We start from the raw sequence: 24,853 nt of genomic DNA, 5'->3' as shown, positions 1-24,853 counted from the left end.
AGACTGGTACCCCGTAGTCAAAGGCATGTTTTAAATTTTGGATACAGAAGAGGCTGTGTTGCTATAGGGAGAAGAAATATGTGCAATACGTCTGTTTTCTATAAACATGAAACTAATGCCAGTCATTTCTGCACAGCACTGCAGATCTGTATTCCTGATAGTATTCAGAAGAGAATAAGTACGCTTTTTTATGCTTATTTCATCATTAAATGATAATTGCTTTTAGGTGCTTCTTAAAGTGCCTGGGATATTTAGAGGAAGAAGTACCATTTCTGGTATTTCCATAAGGAAGAAGGTTTGGACTCTAATTCTCTACTAAATGTAGCCAGTTATGAGTTACTAATACAAGTAGTATGATAGCTGATCTGTAATAAGATGAATTAAACTTCCTGAAATCTGCAACAGAACAAATACTGTGCACCTGTGCAATTTAAATGAAAATACATCTCAGATGTGTTAGTTATGGTATGGAAGAGTGTCTGTGCTACTTCAGTCCCAGATTACTTTTTTTAAACTACATTTAGTATGTTTACATTTGCTCCCACGCTTCCAGTTTTTGCTGTGGAACAGATCTTAGTATGTACAATGCGTGACCATTGCCAGGGCAAAGAGAGAGATTTGATAGCTGGATTGGCAGATGATAAATTGTTTCTCAACTCTGCTTGTGCATTTACTGTCATGACTACTGGGGATATCTAGAAAGTGTGAAGAACTGTGCCAAAACTGGCAATCATTCTTCAGTCTCACTGGGCAAACTGTCACTGAAGCTAATGGAAGTTTCACCAGATTATCAAGCCTTAGATAAGTTCATAACTGTTAACATCACTCAGCAAGGCTGAAACTCTCATGTATCAGGCATCTATACCTGTAAGTTCATCTGGTTACACCTGAATAACTCTATGAGTTACTGTAAATTTATTTGACCTGAGATAAGAATCTGACCTGAAGTTCTTATAAATCTTCCCCCTATTCTGAGCAAAGTACATATTTCTTCGTTTCATAATGCTGTAAGAAGTTCACTGTTTTGTTAGAAAGTTACTGAGCGATAAAGCTGGACCTTGAGGTATTTTCACTCTGAAGATCAGCTCTCTTCTCATGATAATTTTAAAAGTAAGACTAAATTCTAGTGCTGCCACAGCTAGTTGCATAATCTTCTAACTTGGTTTTGAGATTATAGAAAGCACGGCCTCTTATAGAGGGAAGAGAGTCTTCCTCCATTTTTTCTCATTATGACGTTTCAATTAATCATTTCTTCTTTCAGGAAATCTGGCTTCCTTGCTCACTTGAATCAGATATGCTCTCTGTTCTCCTATGGTTATATATAAGGTTTTCTCATGTCCCACTCAATACGTATGAAAACTGTTCTACTAATTCTCATTCTTGTGCCATTAGGGATAGTAGCATTTCTGCTGTTTCTCCGTCCTTGTAGACATATTCTTTTTCAGATGGTAAGGCCATAATCTGATTTGCAAACACTTCAGTGATTTGTTATCCATGTATTTTTCCAAGGATTACAGGGAAGAGTGGAGTTAGTTTTTGAAGGAACTACTATGCAGAGAAACACAACCTTGCAGTTAAAGGACAAATGGACTGGAAAGTGAACTACCCAAAAGCGTAATGGAGGCAATGTTTTCCTCTATGAAACCTAACGCAGGACTGAATCTGAACTTACTACAAGGAACTAGGGTTGTTTACAGTAGAAATATGTGCTTATAAAACAAACAAGCTTATTTTTTCTGTGCTTTCTTGTTAGTGTTCTTAGGTAGAGAATCCAGAAATAAGCTCAATTTGATGGAGAAAATGACTCACATGCTGGCTAGATCTTTTACATGCCATCTTCTCTTTAGTATCTCTATACACATATTTCTGATTGTTTGAGGACAGTGAACTTACCTCCAAGGGCTTTTCTATGTCATTCCTCAAAACTGCATCTCCTTCTGTCAGCGTGGCACTTGAGAATAAAACATAAAATGAAATATTTCATCTCTGCACATTCCTTTTTTTTTTTTTTTTTTTTTAAATTAATAAAATCACAGAACGGTTTGGCTTGCAGGGACCTTAAGGCTCATTCAGTTCCACCCCCCTGCTATGGACCTCCCACCAGCCCAGGCTGCCCAAAGCCCCATCTAGCCTTGAGCACCTCCAGGGATGGGGCAGCCACAGCTTCTCTGGGCAGCCTGTGCCAATGCCTCACCACCCTCAAAGTGAAGAACTTCTTCCTAACATCTCATCTAAACCTACCATCTTTTACATTAAAACTGTTACTATTTGTCCTATGATATATGTCCTATAATGTATGTCCTATGACATTCCTTGATAAAAAGACCCTCCCTGCTTCTCCTATAAGCCCCTCCTCACCTTTCCTGTATTCAGATTGTACTCACCATTCAGATGTTCTGAGGTTATTCTAACTTAGATGGTTTTATTTTTCATTTTTCTTTTTTTTTCTTTCTTTTTTTTTTTTTCTTCGAATTTGATCTGCATTCACACCATGACTCAGTGTCAGTAATGTGGTAAAAATACAGGCACTGGGATAATTCTTTTCCCCAGGAGGCAGCTGTGGAATGAAGGTCATTATGCTGTCTTGTGGCATTGATTCACACAGAGTTGGTTGACAGGTGGTTGATCCCTAAATGGGCACTGCATTGCAATTCTTCCAGAAATTAAAGTGTAAATCATCACAAAAGAGATGGTGTAACGATGAGGATAAATAGTTCCTGATGGTGTAATCTCTATGGGAACTTTCCACCAACATATGACCTCCAGGAAAAGACTGGGGAAAACGTTGTAGAGAGATTTAGACAAACAACTCTGGCCAGAATCAGAATATGATGGAATCTGGGATAGGAAGAGAGAATGGAATTCGGTTCAGATCTGTTCAGTCATAATTATTGAAAGGCTGAGATAAAATAGGCATAGTGGCTTGTTGGCAAGGCATGGATAGTGCAATGAATAGCAGATAGTCTAGTGTGCTAGGGATGTTTGTGAGTTTTCCAAGGGAAGAAAAGGAAAATATGGGATGAAATTTATATTTCAATGTATTTTTAGTGTTTTGGTATGTTTTCATGGTTGTGATATTGTTTTAGGGGGGAGATTAGCCACAAGTAATGATAATAATAATAATAATAATAATAAAAAAAACAAACAACAGAAACCCATTTTCAGTTGATTGTGTTAATGTAACTAGCCACTATTTTTCATTTCTTTTGGATACTCAAGTGGTAGTAAAAAGTTCTAACTGGAAACCTGTATATGGCATTGAAAATGGGAGATTTTCATGCATATTTAAAATGAAAACCTCCTCCCTCCCCTCCCCCACTACAGACAGTAGTTGTTACCATGGCATGGAATATGATCAGCTATTACGCTTCTGTATTGAAAAGCAGAACATTGCAGAGTGACACTTACAGTGCTCCTGAGCAGAAACATTTCTTCCTGAAGCCTCCCATTTTGTTCAGGGAAGTAACAGCAATGTTCCAGCTAATTTACAAGTGCAATTGTCAAAATTTATACAGCATTTAACTGCATATTTCAGGGATTTAAGACTTTTCAATCATAACCAGAAGACTTAGAAATCATAAAATATTGTATACAAACACTTAACGCCATATATACCTTCCAAGTAATGACTATGAGAGAACCATATTGATAAACATGGAGAATAAACTATGAAATCTCTTCTCAGTATTACAAAAGTATTTGTAGCACCAAGATTTCTTTCTACTGTATGTAAATTGCCCTGTCTTCATTTTAGTAGTGAGTTTATAAGAATCACAGAATCACAGAATTTCTAGGTTGGAAGAGACCTCAAGATCATCGAGTCCAACCTCTGACCTAACACTAACAGTCCCCACTAAACCATATCCCTAAGCTCTATATCTAAATGTCTTTTAAAGACTTCCAGGGATGGTGACTCCACCACTTCCCTGGGCAGCCTGTTCCAATGTAAAAAGAAATTTAAAAATGTTCCAACGTAAAAGAAAGAACAATAAAAGAAGAGTTGTAGTTTGTGTAAAGGTAAGTGCTAAAAGAACAAGGTATTGTAGTGTGAGAAGGATTTATTAATAAGTAAATACTGATCCCATTAAAAAAAAAGAGAGATATAACAAAAACATTCTATATGAATTTTAAAATGTACAAGTTTTATAGTATTGTGAATTGCTTTCAGTGATAATATAATTTAAGATAGACAGATGTAAACACTAATAATCAAATCACAAATGAGAGAGAAAATATTGAAATGAAATTTCAAAACAAAAATAAAAGAAAAAAATACCAGATGATAAAGGATATAAGACTCTGAACCCATGATGGAGTTGAAAAAAGACTGCACCAGCTGAATTTGCAACATTCTATTAAGCCATAGTAAACAAACAAACAGAAAGTAACAAAAAAAATTGGAGTAGAATATCAGAAGGGGACCAGTACAAAACCTGCAAATCTGTCCAGTTTATCAAACACAATTCAGCCTTCTGTGGCTTCAAATTGAAAAACAAACTGGACGGTGCTTGGCAGGGGGAGGGGAGCAGGGAAGGAAATCATTAAAAAATAAATTAACACATCTTCAGATACCTGTATGCAAAACAGTTCTCTCTTTTTTTGGAGAAAAAAATATGCCCATTAATTATAAGGCTATTTGATTGACCTGAGTATTTCTAGTATTCCAGACAAACTGCACAGAGCTCACAAAGGAGCATGCATTAGTTCCTGACGCACAATTAGGAAGAGAGACTTACTTAACCAAATGTATGTATTTTTGAATAGCTGATACAATAGAAAAAGAAGAAATGTCTTTCCAATGGCACTCCTCTTGCAGTTATTTGGCACTCCAAATGGCAATAGCATTAGATTTATTTTAAAATGCCTTTAGATAGAAATTACTCTAATAGCCTACTTATTTTGTCAGTTTTTGATTATGGATCTACCCCTTATGTGAATTTGTAATGAGGTATCAATGTATAATCATATTTGTAACAATAATATTCTGAGCTTTTATTGCAAGTGGTTTGAAAGCGCTTTATTTGCACAAGCAGATTCTGAATTGCTTGTTGCAGAGCTCTGGGTCTCCTCTATGTATGTGTTTCCACAATAAGATGCAGAAGGGGCTGTGTAGGTAAAGGCAGTCTCCTGAAAGCACAGGTTAGCTGTTAGGAGTATAAATGGTTTCCTTCAGCAACATACAGATTCTAAGAAGGATAAACCTATCGTGGTCTGTAAAGCAGTGTGTTGTCTGCTAATTACACTTCATCATGCTCTTTCCAGCCCTCTCCATCTGTACATTATCTTTTGTAGAAATAAAAAGATAATGGGAAGTTCGATGTGAAATTAAAATTTAGGGGAATCAAAGGCAAAACTCGAGCCTCACATTCTTGACGCATAAAAGAAGTGGCTTTCTTCCATCATCGCCATTATCCCACCTTTGAGCTGATAGCTTTTTTCATGAACATGTAACATCTCTGGCATTATAACAAAACGCTCATTCCTGAGCATGCTATGAATGTTTTATGCAGGTTATGCCAGTCTCTTTGCTCTGTCAAAGATGGAAACACAGAATTTTCAAAATCAGGATGAGTGCTATATGACGTATTTCAAAGAGCCATTTTAAATAGGATGAAAAAGGATCAGATTTGCCTAAACCATTCTTCTAATGTGGGAGTATCTACTTTCTGGAGAGTAAAAACCCTGTATGTATTTTCTTCTTCCTCGTCCACTTGGATAAGCCTGTGCTTCAGGGCACATGTTCTCAGAGCTGCTGGGTGCATCCTGCCTGCTTGCATGGGACCCTTTGGAAGCGGACAGAACCATGCATCTAGGTTCCCCTGTTTTCAGAGATGATATGAGGAGATCTTAAGAGAGAAAGTGATCTGGCTTTAGAATAGAAAATAGATGGGGCCACCTGTTCTCCTCAGCTTAAAAAAAGATGCAAACAAAAATGTTAATGACAACAAACAAGTAGTTCTTTCCATTGCCTCCTTGTGCTGAACCATACCAGTTTGTTGTTGATTAGCAGTGGTAGATAGTCTTCTTACAAAGAAGTAAAAACAGAAGTAGAGCAAAAATAGGAGAGAGCTATAAAAATAGAAGAGGGTGCTATGGATGGTGGAATTCTACATTTTTGTCCACTGTAAAGCTTTTTTTGATTTTTTTTTTTTTAATATCTATAGAAAAAGGAAATAGTATTTTTAAGGACTTCAGAGTTCTCAGGTGTTTGTTCAAAAAAATCCAAACCAAAACAAATGCAGGTTCATGAGTGGCTATTGTTTAAACAAAACTAATACATACTTTTACAGTGCCAGTCTGAATGGCTAAGATTTCTATTTCTATTTGTGATTAGCATTTGTTTCTAGATAAAATTACAGTAGTAATGGATTACTTTAAAAGCTTTTTTTTTCAAAGTTTTTTTTTTCAAGTATTGAGGATACTTAGAGTGTAACACCAATACCAGCATTCCCTACAAAAGAAATTTGAAGTTGTCTTATTTCCCCAGATGAACTACACCCAAAAAGAAAAGTGTATTATATTTCTAGATGCTTCTACAAATTGCCTTGAAACTTTCTTTACTGGTTTAGTAATATATAACTTCATAATAACTTTTTCATAAACTGTTTTCTCTTTCTTGGATTCTTTTGATATGTATGCTACGCAGTATGTCTCTGCTTTCTTTTATAGGAATGACAGATCTCTTCCTGGTGGTTTTAACAGTAAATTCAGCCATCAGGCTTTTTGATACTGCTTGTGTGTGCTTGTTAGTGCATGCTGTATCTCATGTTGGGCAAAAGACATTATTTAAATGTTTATTGTATAACTGCAAGGTATTTAAATATGTTTTAATGATGTAGAAGGTTATCTAGCAGATCAAGTAAAAGGTTTTGAGATTGTGTGCTGTAACAATAAAATTGAGAGGAACATTGCAAGGACAGAAATAGAAAATGAGTGCTCCATATCAAGGGAGAGCATAGCAGAAACGAGTAGAGACTGAAATTAGTGTTTTCTGTTCCCTAGTCCATTACAGCAGGGATCTTTATTAATGCATCAGAAATAAACACTGCTAGTCTTCGTAACAACATCTTAATCTATTTAATTCTTTTCCCTAGTGAAACTAAAGTTTATGCTTTCACTGACCTGTTTAAACAACCTATGTCTGTCTTGGAAGCTAATACATAAGAAAAATGTAACTGCTGGTCAAACTGCAATGTTACTGTGTTCTGTTCAGTTTCCACTAAATGAGGAGATCCCTAAATAGGCTCTCTCCTGTACCCTCTTTGATCTTGGTATTACGATGGGCCTGAAATCCAGACAGCTTTATTCTCTGTTGAGGATCAAATGAAAATAAAAACACATTGTAGAATCTTGTCTTCTAGTCAGTGCTCACGTATTTGATATCAGAAAATGGATGATGATACTGTCATTATATTACTGTGTACGTGACTGATGAGGTTGCTATTGCAGATGCTGTACAGATCTGGAACAAAAATGAGGTTTCAAACCCAAAGACTATAAAAACTCTATACAAAATACAAGGTAGTGGTTTGATACAGAGGTGCAGCATGTCTAATAATCTAAGCATAATGCAAACCGAATTGCAGCCAGGTAATCACTATAGTTTATAAATATGTATTCCACAGAGGCATCAGTGCTCTGCTGTATTGAGTAGATACTGCATAGAGAGCACTTTTGTCTGGTCCCATCATTAGTTCCTTAGCAACAGAGCAAGAACTGCAAGACGTGGAGGACTCTTAAAAAGCTGATACAAATTCAGATCAACTAAGAAACATTGCTTTCCTTCTTCACAAGTGCTATGCTGGATGCAGCACATTTGTTGTGGAAGAGTTGAGTTGTGGCTTGTAGGGGCCTTGGGAGAAATTCCCACTGGACCTACCCATGCACTCTTGCTGACGTTGAGAAATGACAAAGCTTCTGCAGGAGCCTTGAATGCAGAAATGTTTGACCATTGCCATTAGCATCCCAGCACCTTTCATTTCTTCAGTGGAGTCATAAAGCATAAAGGAAGAACATTTATAGGACTTCTCAAATTGTTGAACATACTGGCAGTGAGTAGCTTGTCTCTAAACTGATAGGAAATCTTCAGTACAAACAGATGGCTGATATTTATTCAGCTCTACACTGGACAACAATTTTTTCTCTTTTCTTTTTACAGCATTCTCATTTTAATCATATTAGTGATGGAGATATTCATAGCAGTCTGACTGCATGGGCAATGAGTGGCCATTTTCTGCCAGAAGTACCTGGCATGTTACTTTGGATACATCTCCTCCTTTGCTGGACTGCACAAGACAGAAAAAGTATTTCTGACAATGTTGGGATTCAGCTCGTGAGGCTAATTCTAAGGAATGCAAGATGCAGAATGAGCTATTTGAACATAGCTATTGTCATCTTTATTCCTGAGGACTGTGGCCAGCATGGTTTCTGTAATAGTTTGCCTTCCTGGTTACCTTGTAAGAGCCTATATATATATATATGCATATATATATATATATATACATATATATATATATATATACACACGCACACATATATGTATGTATATGTAAATACAGCAGTTCGTTGTCAATGCAGCTTTAACGTACTGCTAATAGTTCTTTTCTTTTCCTTCACAAAAGTGCAACCTTCTTCCAGGTTGATTATCTTCATTACCAGTATGATAGCAAGCTCTTTGGAGATAAAAAGGGATGCAGTGTTAGTAAGGGAGTGCAATGCCATAATGTTTGCAGAAATTAAATGGAACTTGAATACTATTTAATACATATGCGTATTTCTCTCTTGACAGGGACAGGACAGTGATTGCATGCAACTTTGAGGAAAGGACCTGTTTATCCCTGTTTATCCTCTGCATTCTGATAACTGGCTGGAACTAAAGCAGCAGGTACGAAATAATAGGTAATTGTGTATAATTAACTATTGGTGTACAATTTTTTAATTATATTTTTTATTTCTGGGCATTAATCAGAGTCAGCGTGTAACCATCGCTACTAATTGTTCAGAATTATTTTATAAAAAACTTTTCCGAAAACTGACTGATATTCTATGTCATCTGATAGGCATCCTTCTCTTTCTGGTACTAGCAGTGTGGCATAGTTAGATTCAAGTTTTAGAAGTTTGCCCTACTATGTCATACAGTATTCACTTTATTTTGTAGTGTAGCCAAAGTCTACATTGGTGCAGTTTAAAACATATACCTGCTGGTTCACCTTAGAGCCTGCAGTATTCTCCTGGGGAAAGGAGAGGCATTTCTGATAAGCCATTCTTTTGACATTCAGTCTTAGAGTCTTAGAGACCCAGCTGGTTCTATGAGCCACATCTTTTTCAAAACAATTTTCAATAGTTCCATTCCAAGAAAAAAAATAAAACCCTTGAAATCGTGTTTTACCAAGCTAGTCAAGGGAAGGAAGAAAATTCCAGCTGGATGTAGCCCTTTGTTTGTTGTAAATAAATTAGATGTTGGCTACATGAACATTTTGTTTCATTTATATTATTTACAGTCCAGGATGACGGTTAACCTTTTGAAAACTTTCAATTAAAACCCAGCTGCAGAAGCTTATGCTTACACCAGGCTCTGAAAATGTCCATTTTTTGGACATGATGTATTGTATACTTCCCAGTGGTGTTTAAATTACCCAGCCATCAAAAAGGAATTTAAATTCCTGTCAAAATAAGCGCACTCTGATGTGCCAACAGAAAGTTTTGCATAAAAGTATAGTTCATGTATGCTGGTTGCAATCTAATAAAAAAATCAGTCACTTCATCTTCCTAGGTTTGTGATATTTATCATCGTAACCAAGTAGTAGATAGAGGCTGGGGTGAGGATGTGAGCAGGTAGGAGGGAATATCATTATAACCTGTAGAAGACAAATCTCCTAAATGAAAACCGATTCTTGCAAAATTCCAAGTAAAAGCTGTTGACAGTTTTCCTTTGTGTCTCTAAGTGGTACTGACCTAAAACACCCCCATGAATTATGCTGCTCAAGAACAGTGCATAATAGAACAGACATTCTGCCAGCTCCTCACTAGTGCCCAGCAGGATCCCATCATTTTCTATAAAAGCAGCTGGGTGAGCTAATTGTGTGGCTAAGGAAGCATCAGCAAGTTGCAAGAAATCATTGGTCAACTCTGCAATATACCTGGTAAAATGTTAGCACATTTAGCAAAGTTGTACCTGTCAGTACCGTGGTGTGGTCTACAGCCAGTTTTAAGGCTCTTTACGTAATCAACAGATGTGTCTGCAGTGATGTGTCCACAAAAAAAGTAACCATCTCTTCCAAGTACCAAGTCAGCGCAGAAGAGCTGCTAGAGGTGCTGAAAAGCAGGCTGTGCTTCCATTATTGCCATGCTGTATCAGTGTACCTGCAGAGTTAACACCTCAATCTGATCTGGCATGCTGTGTGTGATCCACTTCTTTCATATCATCTGTGATGCTCTAATCAAAGCCTAAACAGGCTTTAAGTTTGCCTGCAAATTGTAGGACAGCAAATGATATAAAGTCAAAGATAATGATACAATGAGAAAGATTGGGCACTTACTATGTTTAAGAAATTCCATAGTACAAAGCTAATTCTTCAAGCAAAAAAACACCAAAACCAAAAACAAACAAACAAACAAAACAAAAAGTATGTGAACTGCAGTGTAAATTCATGGTGGATGGTGGTTGATTTCTGCAATATGCTGCATGTATTTTTACAAGTTAGGAGCTCTAAAGTTGGTTCATTTGTAGTTTAGGGTAAATTTAGGGTAAAGTAGAACGAAAAAGGTGCCTCTATGTCAAGTTGAAAATCTTTTGAATTAGTTTTGATTATTCTGTGCTAGATAAACCTGTACCATTAATCTTTTCAGCCCCATAAACAATCAGATGAATCCCTAATCAGAATCCCTAAACAGAAATAACACTTTGGTCACATTTGCTCATGCTGATTCCACTGGGATGTCCCTGGAAATCTGAATCTGCCTAAAGGCTAAGACAGGGATTTCTGGCAGACTCAATACAGGATGAAGGAATCTACTGTGATTAGCCATGCACAGGCAGTGGAGGGATATCTGCACTGTTCTAATATTGATGTTCAAGCTGTGTCACTGAAGGACAGCCTCAGTGCATCTCACTGTCATGTTTCCTGCTAAAGAAGAAGTTTTTGTTGTTGTTTTTTGTTTTTTGTTTTTTTTTTAATCTACAAGCAATACTTTCTCTGTTGTGAGTTACAAAGATTTCACTGAAGACTGACATCCAAGTTTTTATTTCATCTGGCAGTAATTTGAAGGAAAAGAGAACGTGAAATGAGCCATGAGAAGAGAGCAGACTGGATAACGTTGGTTCTGCTTCCCCCCTCCTGCCCTGCATGAAGTGTGGTAGGTAAGGACACTTCACCAAAGGTGAAGCAGAAGCTTTCAGGAATGGTCAGAAAAAGCATTTTGTTGTTCTTAGAGACTGGTGCTCTCAGAGACTCTTGTATCGCTGGTTATGTTGTCTTATATACACGTTCATTTTGTCAGACAGCCACCTAGGAATAGTTACCTGTTTTCAGGGCAATTTTCAAGGTTTGTTACCAGTTCCTGTGGGATCTGCCTGGTGCATTAGTCAGGCTGTGGGCAAGAGCATAGCATTATGGAAAACCAGCATATCAGTTGTTGCCTGCCTCAGTCCTCTCATGGAGCATCAAGTCCATAGGAGCATTTGTATGAGTAGAGTAGTTAGGGGAACATGCTGCCAAAATTTAGGAAGTCCAGGAGGTGAATGTGTACTTGTTTGACTGTCTGATGAAAACACTATTATTTTTTTTGTGACCACTGACCAGCCTATGCATGCATCCTATTCTGTGAGACCTCTTATTGCTCCCCATGCTGCATGGTCTAACTCCCAACGTGCCTCTGCATAATCTCCAGCTGTGGCAGCTACTGCTTGTCACAAGTCAGTAATAGTGATCAGTAACTCCAGTGGCTGACAATCCTCTCTAGAAGTCTGGTATCATTTATACTGTTTTATATCACTTTGATAACTGCCAATTTTGGCAAAACAAGCCTTGTAATTTGTAGTCAGGAATTGGGATTTTCAAAGCTAAGAGGTTCTCCAGTGTTAAGATGTTCTTATGTGGGAGCGGACTGCTTTTTTCTTACTAAATACAAACACTAGATGTGTAATAAGCATTTAACTCTCATAAATTGTACTGATTGCCTTATCAACAAGGTTATCAGTATTTCTAGTTTATTATATCAAATCAATGTAATAGGAACTGCTGAGGCTTTACATTTATAGTGCAGGTATTATGAGAAAGAGGTTTTAAATAGTATTAAGCATTTTCTTCCAGAATTTGTAGAATCCAAACTTAATCATTGGAATAATATTCTTAACAGTCAAATTGCGCTCTAATTACCCAGTAGTTGTTCTGTACTCATGCAGCTATGGTGTCACAGCCAAACAAATCATTGAAAGAAATGCATTGAATGTTTTTTACACACACTGTAAGTTGACAAGCAGAAAAATCTGAAAATGTAAAAAGCTTGCTGCTTGTCAATGACATGGTGTGGGGAATTGTTTACAGAGAGTAGTTAGTTGGTAGAGTGCAGAGGGGTCTGAATCCTATCTGTAATACATGTCCTCCATATAAAGGAACATACACTCTTATTTTGGGACCTTTTGTAGAAGTGATTTGGAGAGCACATTTGCTCCCAGTCTTCCTGAAATACCCATTTCTTTGCAACCAGCATGGCTCTGAATGTAGCCTGTCAATTGCATTTGCTGCCTCTGCTTGCTGCTTAACAAACTACATCTAGAGCACAACGTTAGTTGGCAATTACTCTATTACCCTTGTCCCAGGGCCTTCATTAGAAAGCACAGGCCCTAGCAGTAGTAGCATCTATGTGAGTCTCAAGTATACAAAAACAGAATTAACATTTTCTCTTCCTTTACAGAGAAAGGAGGTTATATATAGAAAAATCAGCTTGATTAGCTCACTGGTTTTCATGCACTTGTTTATTTGCATGGTAGGAAGATTTTTTCTGCGAATGGGAGGAATGTTTTAACATCCCACCGATTTTACTGAACTGAAAAGATTTCCCTTCTGTATAATTATACTTATTTATATGATTAGAGTTTATCTACTAATTGCTTAGTTCTTTTTAGTTTGCCTTCCTTATGCTTAGAATATTCATAATACATCTCATGTCGGAAAGTCAGAGATTAAACAAGATGGTTGTTTTTGATATTTTTCATGCCTACACAAGGAACACATTTGCCACTGAAGCACTGAATCATTGAATATTATCTAAACACTGCTTTAATGTCAGCATATTTTTCCTGGGCAACATAAATTCAGGGTTAAAAAAAAAAAAAGTGACCAAATTTCATCAGACAAATAGCCTAGTTGTGCCAAGAAATCCTACAGTGATCTCAAGATATACCAGCTGCCAAACATACTGCTTAGCATTCAGCCACTCGTCTTCATGTGTCCAAGTAGTATGCAAGGAACGCTACAGAAATTGCTTTCTCCAGCACTTAGACACATTTTTTCTAAACCTAATTCAACATGTGCAAATGACACTGCCTTTTAAAATCGTAACATGCATTCATGGACAGCATGGATCTAGTGTATGTCTCTAGCATGATAAAGACTGTTGTATATCCCTTATCTCAGATGCATCAGGGGAGGCTCAGGCTGGACGTTAGGACACATTTCTTTATTGGGAGGGAGGTCAAACGCTGGCACAAACTTCCTAGTGAGGTGGTTGGTGCCCCCTGCTTCTCAGTGCTCTTGGACAGTGCCCTCATTAATGCTTTAACTTTTAGTTAGCCCTGAAGTGGCTGGACAGTTGGACTCAGTGATCTTTGACTACTTTAAATAGATTTTAAAGATTATGTAGATGATCTGAGAACAGCTATAGAATTAGGAATATTCGGAATAGTAGAGAAGGGTAATTTACTGAATCCGTAAGCAGCCCCATCAAACAAACATTCACAAGGTTAGCAGAGTGAAAACTACCCAGCAAGTGGTTGCGTTGCTTTCTTCTCTCAGAGAACACCGTTTTCTAAGGCTTCACCATGTGCTGACTTCTGTCCCTCATGTTTTTTTACGTACACCTGCATTGGAGAGGACTAAATAATTCTGGAAAAAGCAGAAAAACTGAAAAGCCTACTGAAACTGCAGTGCAACACTATGGTGGTGTCTGTGTGTCAGATCCTTTGCTTGTCTGCATGTGGACACATGCTCATTTTCCAAACACAGCCTGCCAGTGCAATAGAAGGGAATGCATAATCTACTTTCTATCAAGAAATGGCACTTTCCTTTCAAGTTCAGCTTAGTGCCATAATTAACCTACAGGGCTGATGGCTCAGATAGTAGCATGTTATACAGCGTTAGGAGAGTGACTTCAGTGTAGCTCATAACATAACAAGAAATAAATATTTTCTCTATTCCTTCTGTATGTAAAATGGAAATTAGAGGTGAATGTTAGAATTTTGGATGAAGTTCTTTATCTATATAAACTGCTCATTGCTGTTATTTGTGATGCTGTAATACAGTGGTGAATACAGGAGTGATGGTCAGGTATGCCAAAGGTTGAAAGAATTTTCCTAACCGGGGTGTGATGGAGGAAAATAAGAAGCATTAAGCAAAAGACAGACATTGATAGAGCTGTATGGTAATATAAATCCATTTTAGAATGCATGTCATACTGTTTGTGTAGTACATTTTGCATATGAAGATAAATTCTATTCCTTATTGCTTAAATAAAAGCACAGCTACTTTGTCCACAAGCTCCTCTTTTTGTTTATGATGCTCTAAGAGTTGATTTATTAATGTCGACTCATTTTCTACTTAGATGTGTGTTTTTTACATCATAGGACATGAACTTTTTTTTTGTTTTAAATCAGCTAGTATCTCCCAATTTCCTATTTTTCTGTTGTAACCTTCCATAGGATTGTATCTCATCTCTTCTTTAAATGCATCCTAGGTTTATAGAAAGGAGATCAATTATCTCATGTACTTCCTTGAGCTTTGGGACAAGCTGCATGTACTAATGTTGTGCTTGTTATTGCTATTCTTTCAGCTGGAGGAATGAAATTTATACTGTATTTGCAGAATGGCAAAACTCCACACTAGCTGCATAAGTAAGTGGGTGCAACAAGGAAGTAAGTATAGGATGATACCATTCTCTGTTCTTCCTTAAAATCTCTTTGTATATGTTGTAGTGATTACTACCAGCCATTATCAGGTTTTAAATGACTAGATTTGGGTTTTCTACTACTACTTCTAGTCTGATGTGACAGAAATATTTCCTCTTACTCGATGTTTTCATTTTGGAAAAACCCAGGCTGCAGTGCTGTCCCAGTTGTCATTATTTCTTGCTAATACTTCAGAGAAATTCTTAAGCTTTAGTAAATTCATCCGGTAGGTTATGGTTGGCAACAGAGAAATATTTGAGGAAAATTCTGGTATTTCGTGCAATCTCATCAAACCTGTCAGAACTGTTATTAAGTCATAACTCCCTCTGGAGTGTATCTCTATTTCTTTTAGTGCCTCTGAGATCAGCATTTCTGTTTTACTAGACTGAAACTTTTCTTTTACACAAGATAGCTCCCAAGTGACATTTCTAGCTGCAGTGATACATTTTTCTTTGTTAATGCCAGTAGTGTTGAACAGCATTGGAAAGTTGTGTGAATTAAGCTTTACGAAGACTGTAGTGGTTAGGGAGGATCTTCGAATGGCTGTCTGCAAAGCACAAAGTACTGTCTCCTCATAGGAGTATAATTTGAACAAATTTTTAAAAGAAAAAAAAGCCTCAAGAACGTGAAGAGCCTCATTGCTCTCAGTGAGTTACTTATTCGCACGTATCATACGGAACTACAAGATCCAGCAATTTCTTCTCCAAACTCTTTGAAAACACAGGTGACTTGCATAGGTGCTCCAGATTTGAACATGATTTAGAGATGGATTGAAGGTCCCAGTATAGGGGCTCAGGTTCAAGTTCTACATGAATAGCTTAATTGTAATTATCCTCTCCAGTCAGACTGGATTGTCATATTAAAACCTTTGGATCAAATGACGTAGTATTTTCCTTATGGCTGTTATCACTGACAGTAAAAGTAATGCTGTGTGGATAGTATATTGCAAGAAGACATGTTTCTCTATGAAGAAACAGACTTGCAGGGGATTATAGCAGCCAGTCTTCTGAAGAGCTGAGGCGTAGCTAGAGATGTGTTATTTCAGGTACCTGTTACAAGAATGTGTTGAAGAAAATGTACTGTGTGGCATATGCAGAAGGAACTGTTTCCATGGGTGTAGGGCCTAGGTGAATGGTAGTGCTGTCATCCTGTCCTGCTGTAACTACAGGAGCGTTCTGAGCAGGTTTGTCCAATTGGAGAATTCACTGTTTGTAAAGGTTGTATTTAATTAAAACTGTGGCCAGTTGTAATTTATGCAGACCTTTACAAGATTGTTGAAATCCCACAGCATAGCTGTGTTCCAACTTCTTCTGTATCCAAAGGGGAAGTCACAGAAATAGTCCTCATTTCTGTATTTGAAAACTGAAACAATTCTAAAATCAGTGATGAGCTGCACACAAACGATGCTGAATTCAAGCTTTTAAAAAGGCAGTGACAGAAGTACAGCTTCTAAATATAAGACGCATACCAAATGTCTGTAGAGCTGAAATACACTATTCTTAATGCTACCACTTTCAATTTCAGACAGTCAGCTGTTCCAGTGTGTTATGTAAGTGAAAGTCCTGGTAGGGTCTTTGCTTCATCTCCTTTGCAGGAGAGCATCAGCTGTCCCTGCCATTTCTCATTGCCATTTGCCAAAACTAGAGGATTCTTGGTTTCTTCCCAGCAGATGTATACTTAAGTGTTTCATCTCCCCTGTGCCCATCAATACTTCCTGTGAATGCTCTAAGTATATTGCTTAGGGTGCTAGTATAGCATGTGAAAACAAAGCAACTTTCTTCTCCTATACTGTTGTGCTCAGGATGCATCGAATCTGCTGGTTTATGGCCAACATACTGCTAGCTTTCTAGTAGTAAGAAGTATTGATTTACATTCTCAGTAAATATCTTGAAGGTATTTTGCTGTGTTTATTCATTATTCAAATAACACAACTGGACACAAATTGACATTATAGTTAACACCTACTAACAGCTCCAGTGAAATTATCTAGAGCCTTTCTATAGCCTCTAAGACTTTTATAAAGATTTTTTTACTCTAAAAACAATTACATGATAATCTAATTATTTTGTTGTAATTATTCCCATAACATTTGTGACTGACGGAGATGACATGGAACATACTGCTATGTTAAACTGAGTGATTCTTCTTTTTTAGTTTGTGATTTTTTTTCTTTTATTAATCCCCTTGATAGGATCAGTAAGCATCTTTTCAGCTACTGTCAAATTAAAATGATATTTTAATATGTATTTATAATACTGCACAATAATACAAACACCGATGATAGATGAATAGCAAGAAGGAACAAACACATGGCTTTATGCTATTTTAAACGTGAGTGTATTACATCTAATTTGCTAATGTGAAACATATTTATGGCCCTGAAGTGTTAGCAGAAAAAATACATACTGTAAACTTAGTTTTCTTGTTTTAGTTTGTGGATTAGATACTTCTTTTATATTAATCTAGAAGTTCTAATTTCTTTTTTTATTATTTCTTTTTATTTTTTATTTCATAGTAGTTCCCGGTGGACCTAGAACTGTTTAGGACTGGCAGAACTGAATGAGAATCTCTTTCAAAGAGATAGTCTGATTTATTATTCATCAGTATTATCTGAGAAGTCTTAGAAAGCAAATTCCTGCATTGTAAGTTCATAGGCACTTCTGCTTGGCTTTTTGCTGCTGTATTGGACAAGTGGGATACCTGCTTGAGCTGGTATATTACTGATCTGCAGAAGAACATAGAAGCAGTTGCTTAATTTATGGATGTATATCTAGGACACACCATTCTCCTTTTAGGGTCCTCTACATTTGACCCAATGTTAGCCAAAAATTTTCTCAGACGAGGCTGCTCGAGACTTTTCAGCAACATGGGTTAAATTGAATTTTGCCATTTCAAGGTCAGAGGACAATAATATAACCTCCTCGTTCATTCCCAGCGTTGCCAGCTCCAAAGTTTTTTTTTTTTTTTTTCTTTTTTTTTTTTTTTGGCAGAGGGGAGAGTCTGTGGACTGACACCAACCATTCCCCTGCTGTCTGGCCCAGCCTTGCAAGAAACCTTGCAAGACATGGGCAGCAGAAGCCATCAAAGTGGGCAGCCTCCATGTTCTCAGCCCTCTCCAGCGCCTACTCAGCTTCTGCTCTGAGCACTGTCAGGGGACCGAAGAAAAATAAATCTTTGTTGATGCAGCAGTTGTAAGTGTATCTAAAGTCTGGAGATAAACAAAGAACAGGTTTGATAATGAAGGAAAGGCTAATTGAAGTGGAGAAGGTTTGTGCGGAGTGAGTAAGAAGAATCAAAAAGCGTTGGTTTGCTTGCCCTAATCTATTTTTCTTTCAGATCTGGTGTGAGTGTTAGATGTGAAAGAGCTGAAAGGTCACTCAGGCTTAAATACAGAGAAGTAGCTCTCCTTGAAGTTGGGAGAGCCGGTAGTCTTGATTTTAATTAAAATACATATGATAAAATTAAGATCCTGGTTGAACTGAAATATGAAACCACTTTCTTTAGTATTTCAGGTTTCTCACACCAAGTCTTTCAAATAGAATATACCAGACTGATCTTGATGGCTGAAAAATTTATTTCCAAAGGGTTTACTTGCCATTGGTCATCAGGTATTTAAATCTTTATGAAATGTTTTTTTTGACAGAAGGTAAATTCAAGCTCTGTATACACGGATTGCTTCTGGAGATGAAAGGGAGCTAGCTGTCTATATGGATATATTTCTTTCCTCCTGAGAGCATGCCCTACTGCACTGGGCACTGGACAGCTAAGTACAGAGGTCAGGCTGTGTGTGACCCTGAGGATGATAAAAGGAAGCCGTGTCACTTCTCTGTCTCTTTTTCCCTGCTAATCTGTTTTGCTTGTTAAATCTTACCTGCCATTTTCTTCATCATTTACCTCTGCTATAAAAACCTATTTCTCTTCACTGCATTTTAAACATTTTATAAAATCCATTTGAAGAAGTATATCTTGCTTGTACTGCCAGCTGTTTCTTTAAGATCTTTTGGCAAAGGACTTGTTGAATGTTTTGTATACATAAATATCACCAGGTTTGATACCACCAGAAAATGTATTTGTCTGTATCACTACTCACTCTGTTATTTTTTGTTTTGTTTTGTTTTGATAGTTTCCACCAATTTCCCTGGCTTATCGGTCTGAAATTGCCCAGATCTCCTTTGGTACCAAAGCAAATTTAAGCCAGAAGATGAATAGCCCAGTCGGTAGTGAAATCTTGAGTTCCTTTATGCTGCTGGAAGTTATGATGTTGTCCTGGTGGTTATGTCACTGCTCATTTGCTCATTGGAAAGCCTTTTTCCAGTGTCGTCTTTAATTAATTTTGATTTTCTTGTATACCACTATAGAGATGGATACTAGCATACAAATCTCTCCAATCTCCTCTACCCAAAACATGTGCAAAAAATGTGGCTTTATCTTCTCTAAACACTTCCTTTATATTTTGATCATTTATTGACCGTACAGATGCTCAGCAGGATTATATCTCTTGTGTTTTTTATCCATTTTAAAACCTGTTCTTCCAATGCTTTTGTTTAGGTGTGCTACATACACATTATACCTGATAGTGTTTACTGCCCTCTCTGGTTCCTGCAGCTTCTCTCACTCTGCTTTTCTGCACCATCAAATTCTTTTGGTTTCTCTTTAAATTTTTAGTAGACACAGTTTATTTGTTTTGAACAAAGTTGTCTCTGAATACTTCATACTGCCTTTACAGATTTTACTTCTGTTAAAAAAAAACCACAAAACTAGTCTTGTGCACTGCTTCCAGCTGAGCCAAGAGCTGCTTCTTCCTCTGAGTTTCCTGACTGCCTGTGAGTTGTTCTTCCTGGTGGCTTGCCCAAGCACATTTACCACTGTCCACTGGACATAATTGCAGTTCTCCATTCTTCCCATGTCTCCTGTCTCCTTCCTCTTGTTGCAGTTACTGTCACCACCTTTGTTGCATACTTGAAAACATAATGCTAACAGTATATTTCTCCTCTTTGCCCAGAATATCAATTCCCATGGATCAAATCTTACTGACCTGGCTAGGGTGCTCAGCTGGTTAGTTTCAAACTGTTCTTTCACATGTGATGTTCCTTAGTACATCAGCTTCATCAGTCTTTCATATATGCTTTGACCTTCATGTTGTACGGTGGCTCTCTGTTTTCTTTCCACCAGATTTTCTTGATGCTCATTACAAATTAAGAAGATCTATCAGAATATAGTTCATCAACAAGTAATTCAGTTTGGGGTTACTGGTCATGTTTACCACCTGCATGCCTTGGCGGACTGTTCACTGAAATATATAGGGAAACACAGTTTACAGGTGCACCTGTTTCAGTATTTGAGCTTGAGGATCTGCCTCTCTTAATCTGTCACTCTGCCATTAAAAAAAAAAAAAAAAAAAAGACAACAGACATTTCTGATACACAGTCAACCAAAAATATCTTGAGAACAGGCTAATGGTTAATTCAGAAGGAGCTTGTGAGTGGAAAGAAAACAGCATGATTTGCACTGCGTACTGTTCAGTGCTAATGCCTCACTTTTGCTGGTGGCTAAAAAGCGCAGGCAGGTTTCACAATTTAATTTGGCACTAATGAGTTATTACAAACATGGGATCTGTGGTTTTATAGTTGTCTTTTCTCATTTCTAATGGTCTATTAAATATTACGATTTTAATTTTATTGTTTCTAGCATTGAGCCGTTAGTGCTCCTACAGTTGTATGTGTATTTCTAAGATAGTATCTGATAGTCGAACATCTGAAAGTAATACTTCTATTGGCCTCAGTTATTTTAAGTCTCACAGTTTAGCTATACAAACCAGTCTGATGTTCTTTTTCCCTCCTTTTGACTTATTTAGGCTTTCTTTATGAGAAAACTGTCTGTGCTCTAACAGACATTATCATTTACAAACCAGATTGTGAATGTAGAATTCTTATCTTACAAGAAATAATGAAAAGTTACCTTTGTGTATAAAAAAAACATGTCGAGCAAGACCCTCAGAGGAACCCTCAGAGGTTCAGGACCCTCAGAGTCTTGGCTTTTAGCTTTGCTGTTGACTGCACTGTTTACACAGCTATAAGCTGCAATACACTGTTTTAAACTGATGTCAAAAATAGTTACATTTCTCAGTATTGCAGAAATAGGTTTAGAATTTCAGTGGCTGGATTTCATTGTGTCTGTTTTGTGATACTCACAAATCTTGAAACCTTATAGATGCAGATTTTGAGAATACTTTTGCCAGGTAATGATGCCATATGTTGTATATAGACAGATTTGGGAGAGAATTTGAGAAACATACTTCTGAGAATGGGTTTGTTTTCTTACTGTTTGATTTTTTTTTTCCATATTTCACAACCTTTGTGTTCTGTCATGGGTTGAGCACAGCACAAACCATAACAGAAAATAAAATCTGAAGTCTGACGATTTATCTAGTGCTACTTAATTACACAGCTTAATTTATGGTATTTCAATAGTAAGGAATTCTCACTGTAGTCAGGGGCTGCATGTGGGGTAAAATGTCCATGTTCTTGCAATAGAAGAAGACCAGGTATCCTCCCATGCTGCAGAGGCTAAGGTGTAGGGTATTTCTACCCCATGGGCTGGGATGTTTCAGAGAGAGGCTGAAGACAAATAAACTTTCACTGCTACTGAAACTCTAGTTAGCGTGGGCAGGCAGTTCAGCATGTGTAAATGAGCTGGGATTGCAATTTAAATGATGCTAGTGATTATCAGAAATGAGCGCTGACTCAAATGTATTAGGAAGGTTGAACCTAGCCTTCTGTCCTTTCAAAATGAAATATTTGTAATACACCTGTTTAATGAGCACGATTCCCTCAAAATGAAAGTAAAATGCAGCAATTAGAATAAAACTAGCAAATAGCATTAAAAATAAAAAGAAGTCCAACTAGATTAGTAGATGTTCATGCTTTATTTAATAGGTTTGTGGAGCTAAATCCCGCACAAATGTTTGAAAATTTATGGAATTAATTTCTAAAATAAACCTCTTGGATGATAGACATGGCTGTGATTCTGTTTTGTCTGTGCCAGGAAAGTCTTTGTTTTTGTATTGCAAACTCTCTTTAATAACAGATCTTGTGTGTAGCCTTTTGGCTTCTGGAAGCAAATCGCTCCCATTTTGATACCCAGTTACATGTGGCTCAGCCACATGATTTAGCTTTAAGTTCATATTTGTTATGTGATATCAATTCCTGTCCCAGCGATACAGGGAGGTCTGGCAATGGGATTGTACAGCTGAACCATATATTGTTAACGCAACATAATGCTCACCAACTGCACCTCTGCTGCATTATCCGATAAGCCTGTGTGATAATACTGTTGATTTTGATTGCTTCTTGTACACAGATGTCCTTTTAAAATGTGCTTGATCTCCTGATAGATTTCTAAATATTTCCCATTGACAGTCTCCTACAAATACCCATTTCAGGAAATGTGAGCCAGCATTTCCATAATCATATTCAGTCAGTCGCATAGCCATCACATTTGAATATAATGAGGAAAACTGGTCATAGTAAAGCAGAAACATTAATTGGAAGCAAATGCCAAAAAGATGTTTTCATAATGCATGCATCGATATTTAAGTAGCTTCCCAGCATTTTAATATCAAAAATGTGCTGGGATCTGCCAACTCACTTGGTAATCTTGGCTAACACTGGGGAAGTTGCACGTATAGCGTTGCTGTAAGTAGAGCCATTACCCATCAGCTTCTTGGGATTCTCTGTATTTTAGAATCAATTACTTGTTGCCTTTCACAATGTTGGCAACAAGTATCAGAGAGACTACAGGTGGAGTTTATTTGCTTGGTTGTTTTGTGTATTTTTCCCAAGAGAAAACACTGAACACCTGATGATACCACTCACGATGACGGAACAAGGACCTGTAACATTTTATGGAGCCCTGGATATGGACCCATTTACAGCCCAGCTCATCAGAATCTGCCTGCCCTGTAGCATTTCTGTGTAAGATGTGTATTCAGCCTGTTTTCAGCATTTACACAATTAAAAGCCAAATGTGGGCTTTATGGCATGAGGCTTTCACTGATTTGTTTGTAATACTCTGCATTGTGCCTTAGCATCCCAGTGTCTGAAACACGAAATACAGTAAAGCAGGGCTGTAAAACCCACTTCCATCTCCACACTGCAGTTCTAAAGTGGTGAAAAATAAAACACTAGCTAGTTACAAAGCAAAGCTACTGAGAATCCATTTAAGTTTCTTAAGTAATACGGTTGATATCTCATGGCAAGTCATGTGCAGTTCAATCAATCATTGTTTCATTTTTCATTATTCTGTTGGCATGGCAAGCAGGGAAATGTTGCCAGAGTTAATACCCCAACTGTCTTCTATTATGTCTGGAAACTGGTTCATATTGGCCATGAGAGCCTTTTAGGTATTTCCATCTTGTATTATTGTCTATTCCTGATTCTTTGGCACACTGCCATATCTTATATATTTTGTTCCTGCAGTTTTTTTTGTTGCTCCCAAGGCTCTGCACAGTTTGTCTTCCTTGCTTTTTAAGTGGAAAACACTTCGTTTTTTTCTAGTGAGCTTGAGGATATTTTTCTCACATTTTTCTACATTATTGTGTAATTTTCATTCCTTGTGAAAAGAGGTATTACTTGTAGAGTTCCCAGAAGCTATGGCTACCATTTAAATTGTGTATTGTTGTGTCTCCTGTTATGAGAGGGTTTAAACAGTGTATTTCTTGGGAGCAAGGGGAAAGAATGAAGGAAAGCTGTTCTGGGGGGAGAATTTGTCCATGGGCTTTCAAGGAAATAAATTATTCTCTGTACAAGTATCCCACCAGATCTCAGTTGACACTGCAGGTAAATATACATTGTAGGAAGGAAGCTTAATCACACTCTTTGGAAAAGAAGTTTGTAACCCCTAACATCATTAAGGTGGACTCTGATTATTTTTATTGTGATAATTTTATTTTCTGTATTGTGACCAAAGGAAGTAGCTTTTTTCTGTTTCTGCATAGCTTGTGTAAATGTATTAAGACATTTTAATGTTGTTGATGAAAATTAGATACAGTAAAATTAATTTCCTCCTTCTTTAAAACATACGTCATTAGATGATGCCATAAGGTATAGAATTGTATTTGGATTTCCAAAAAGTTCACATGAAAGCACTAACTGGAAGCTTTTAAATGAACTAAAAAGTCAAGGGATAAAAAGAAATTAAGTCTTTCAAATTAATAGAAGATGTGAAGTCAAAGAAAGGACTGAATACCTAGTTTAGTCTAGAAGGGAGACTGCGAGCATGTCCCAGAGAAATCTCACTGCCTATTGGTAGTCTTGGGAAAGAAGAGCAGAGAGATGGCATTTGCTGAATATGACATTATCTGTGGCAGTGAAAATTAAAGTGGCTGTGAAGAAGTATATTGGGTTCTCACAACAAGTGATTGGGTGATCAAATAATAAATGCTACGTGCTGTTGATAAATGTGCAGCATTGTACATGGGAGGAACCAGTCCTGCTCTGTACGTGTAATGTACAATGTAAAGGGTGCTGAACTAGTTGTTACCACTTATAAGGTATTTCAGATAATTCTGTGAATGTCTCAATTTACATAGTTTCTACACCTTGATGGTTAGATGCAATTTTGCTGCCAGAGTGTGCTGTGCTGAATAGACATTTGGTCTGACCAAAGGCAGAGGAGTCATGTCATCAGTAA

The 24,853-nt window shown here is 37.2% G+C and overlaps 1 long non-coding RNA gene across 18 annotated transcripts in view; it reads left to right on the top strand.

The window, feature by feature from the left end:
- The window catches only part of LOC137859117 (uncharacterized), a 346,743-nt gene that overhangs the window by 46,956 nt on the left and 274,934 nt on the right, over positions 1–24,853 (top strand). For all 18 annotated transcript variants that reach the window (XR_011098165.1, XR_011098152.1, XR_011098167.1 and 15 more), the window contains exons 2-3: positions 8,789–8,884; positions 11,258–11,355. This is a non-coding gene — a long non-coding RNA (uncharacterized lncRNA). The remainder of the gene's footprint in view (positions 1–8,788; positions 8,885–11,257; positions 11,356–24,853) is intronic.

Source organism: Anas acuta, chromosome 7, assembly GCF_963932015.1.
Source record: "Anas acuta chromosome 7, bAnaAcu1.1, whole genome shotgun sequence".
Taxonomy (NCBI): Eukaryota; Metazoa; Chordata; class Aves; order Anseriformes; family Anatidae; genus Anas; species Anas acuta.
Note: the sequence above shows the minus strand (reverse complement) of the source record. Positions and strands in the feature narration are given on the sequence as shown.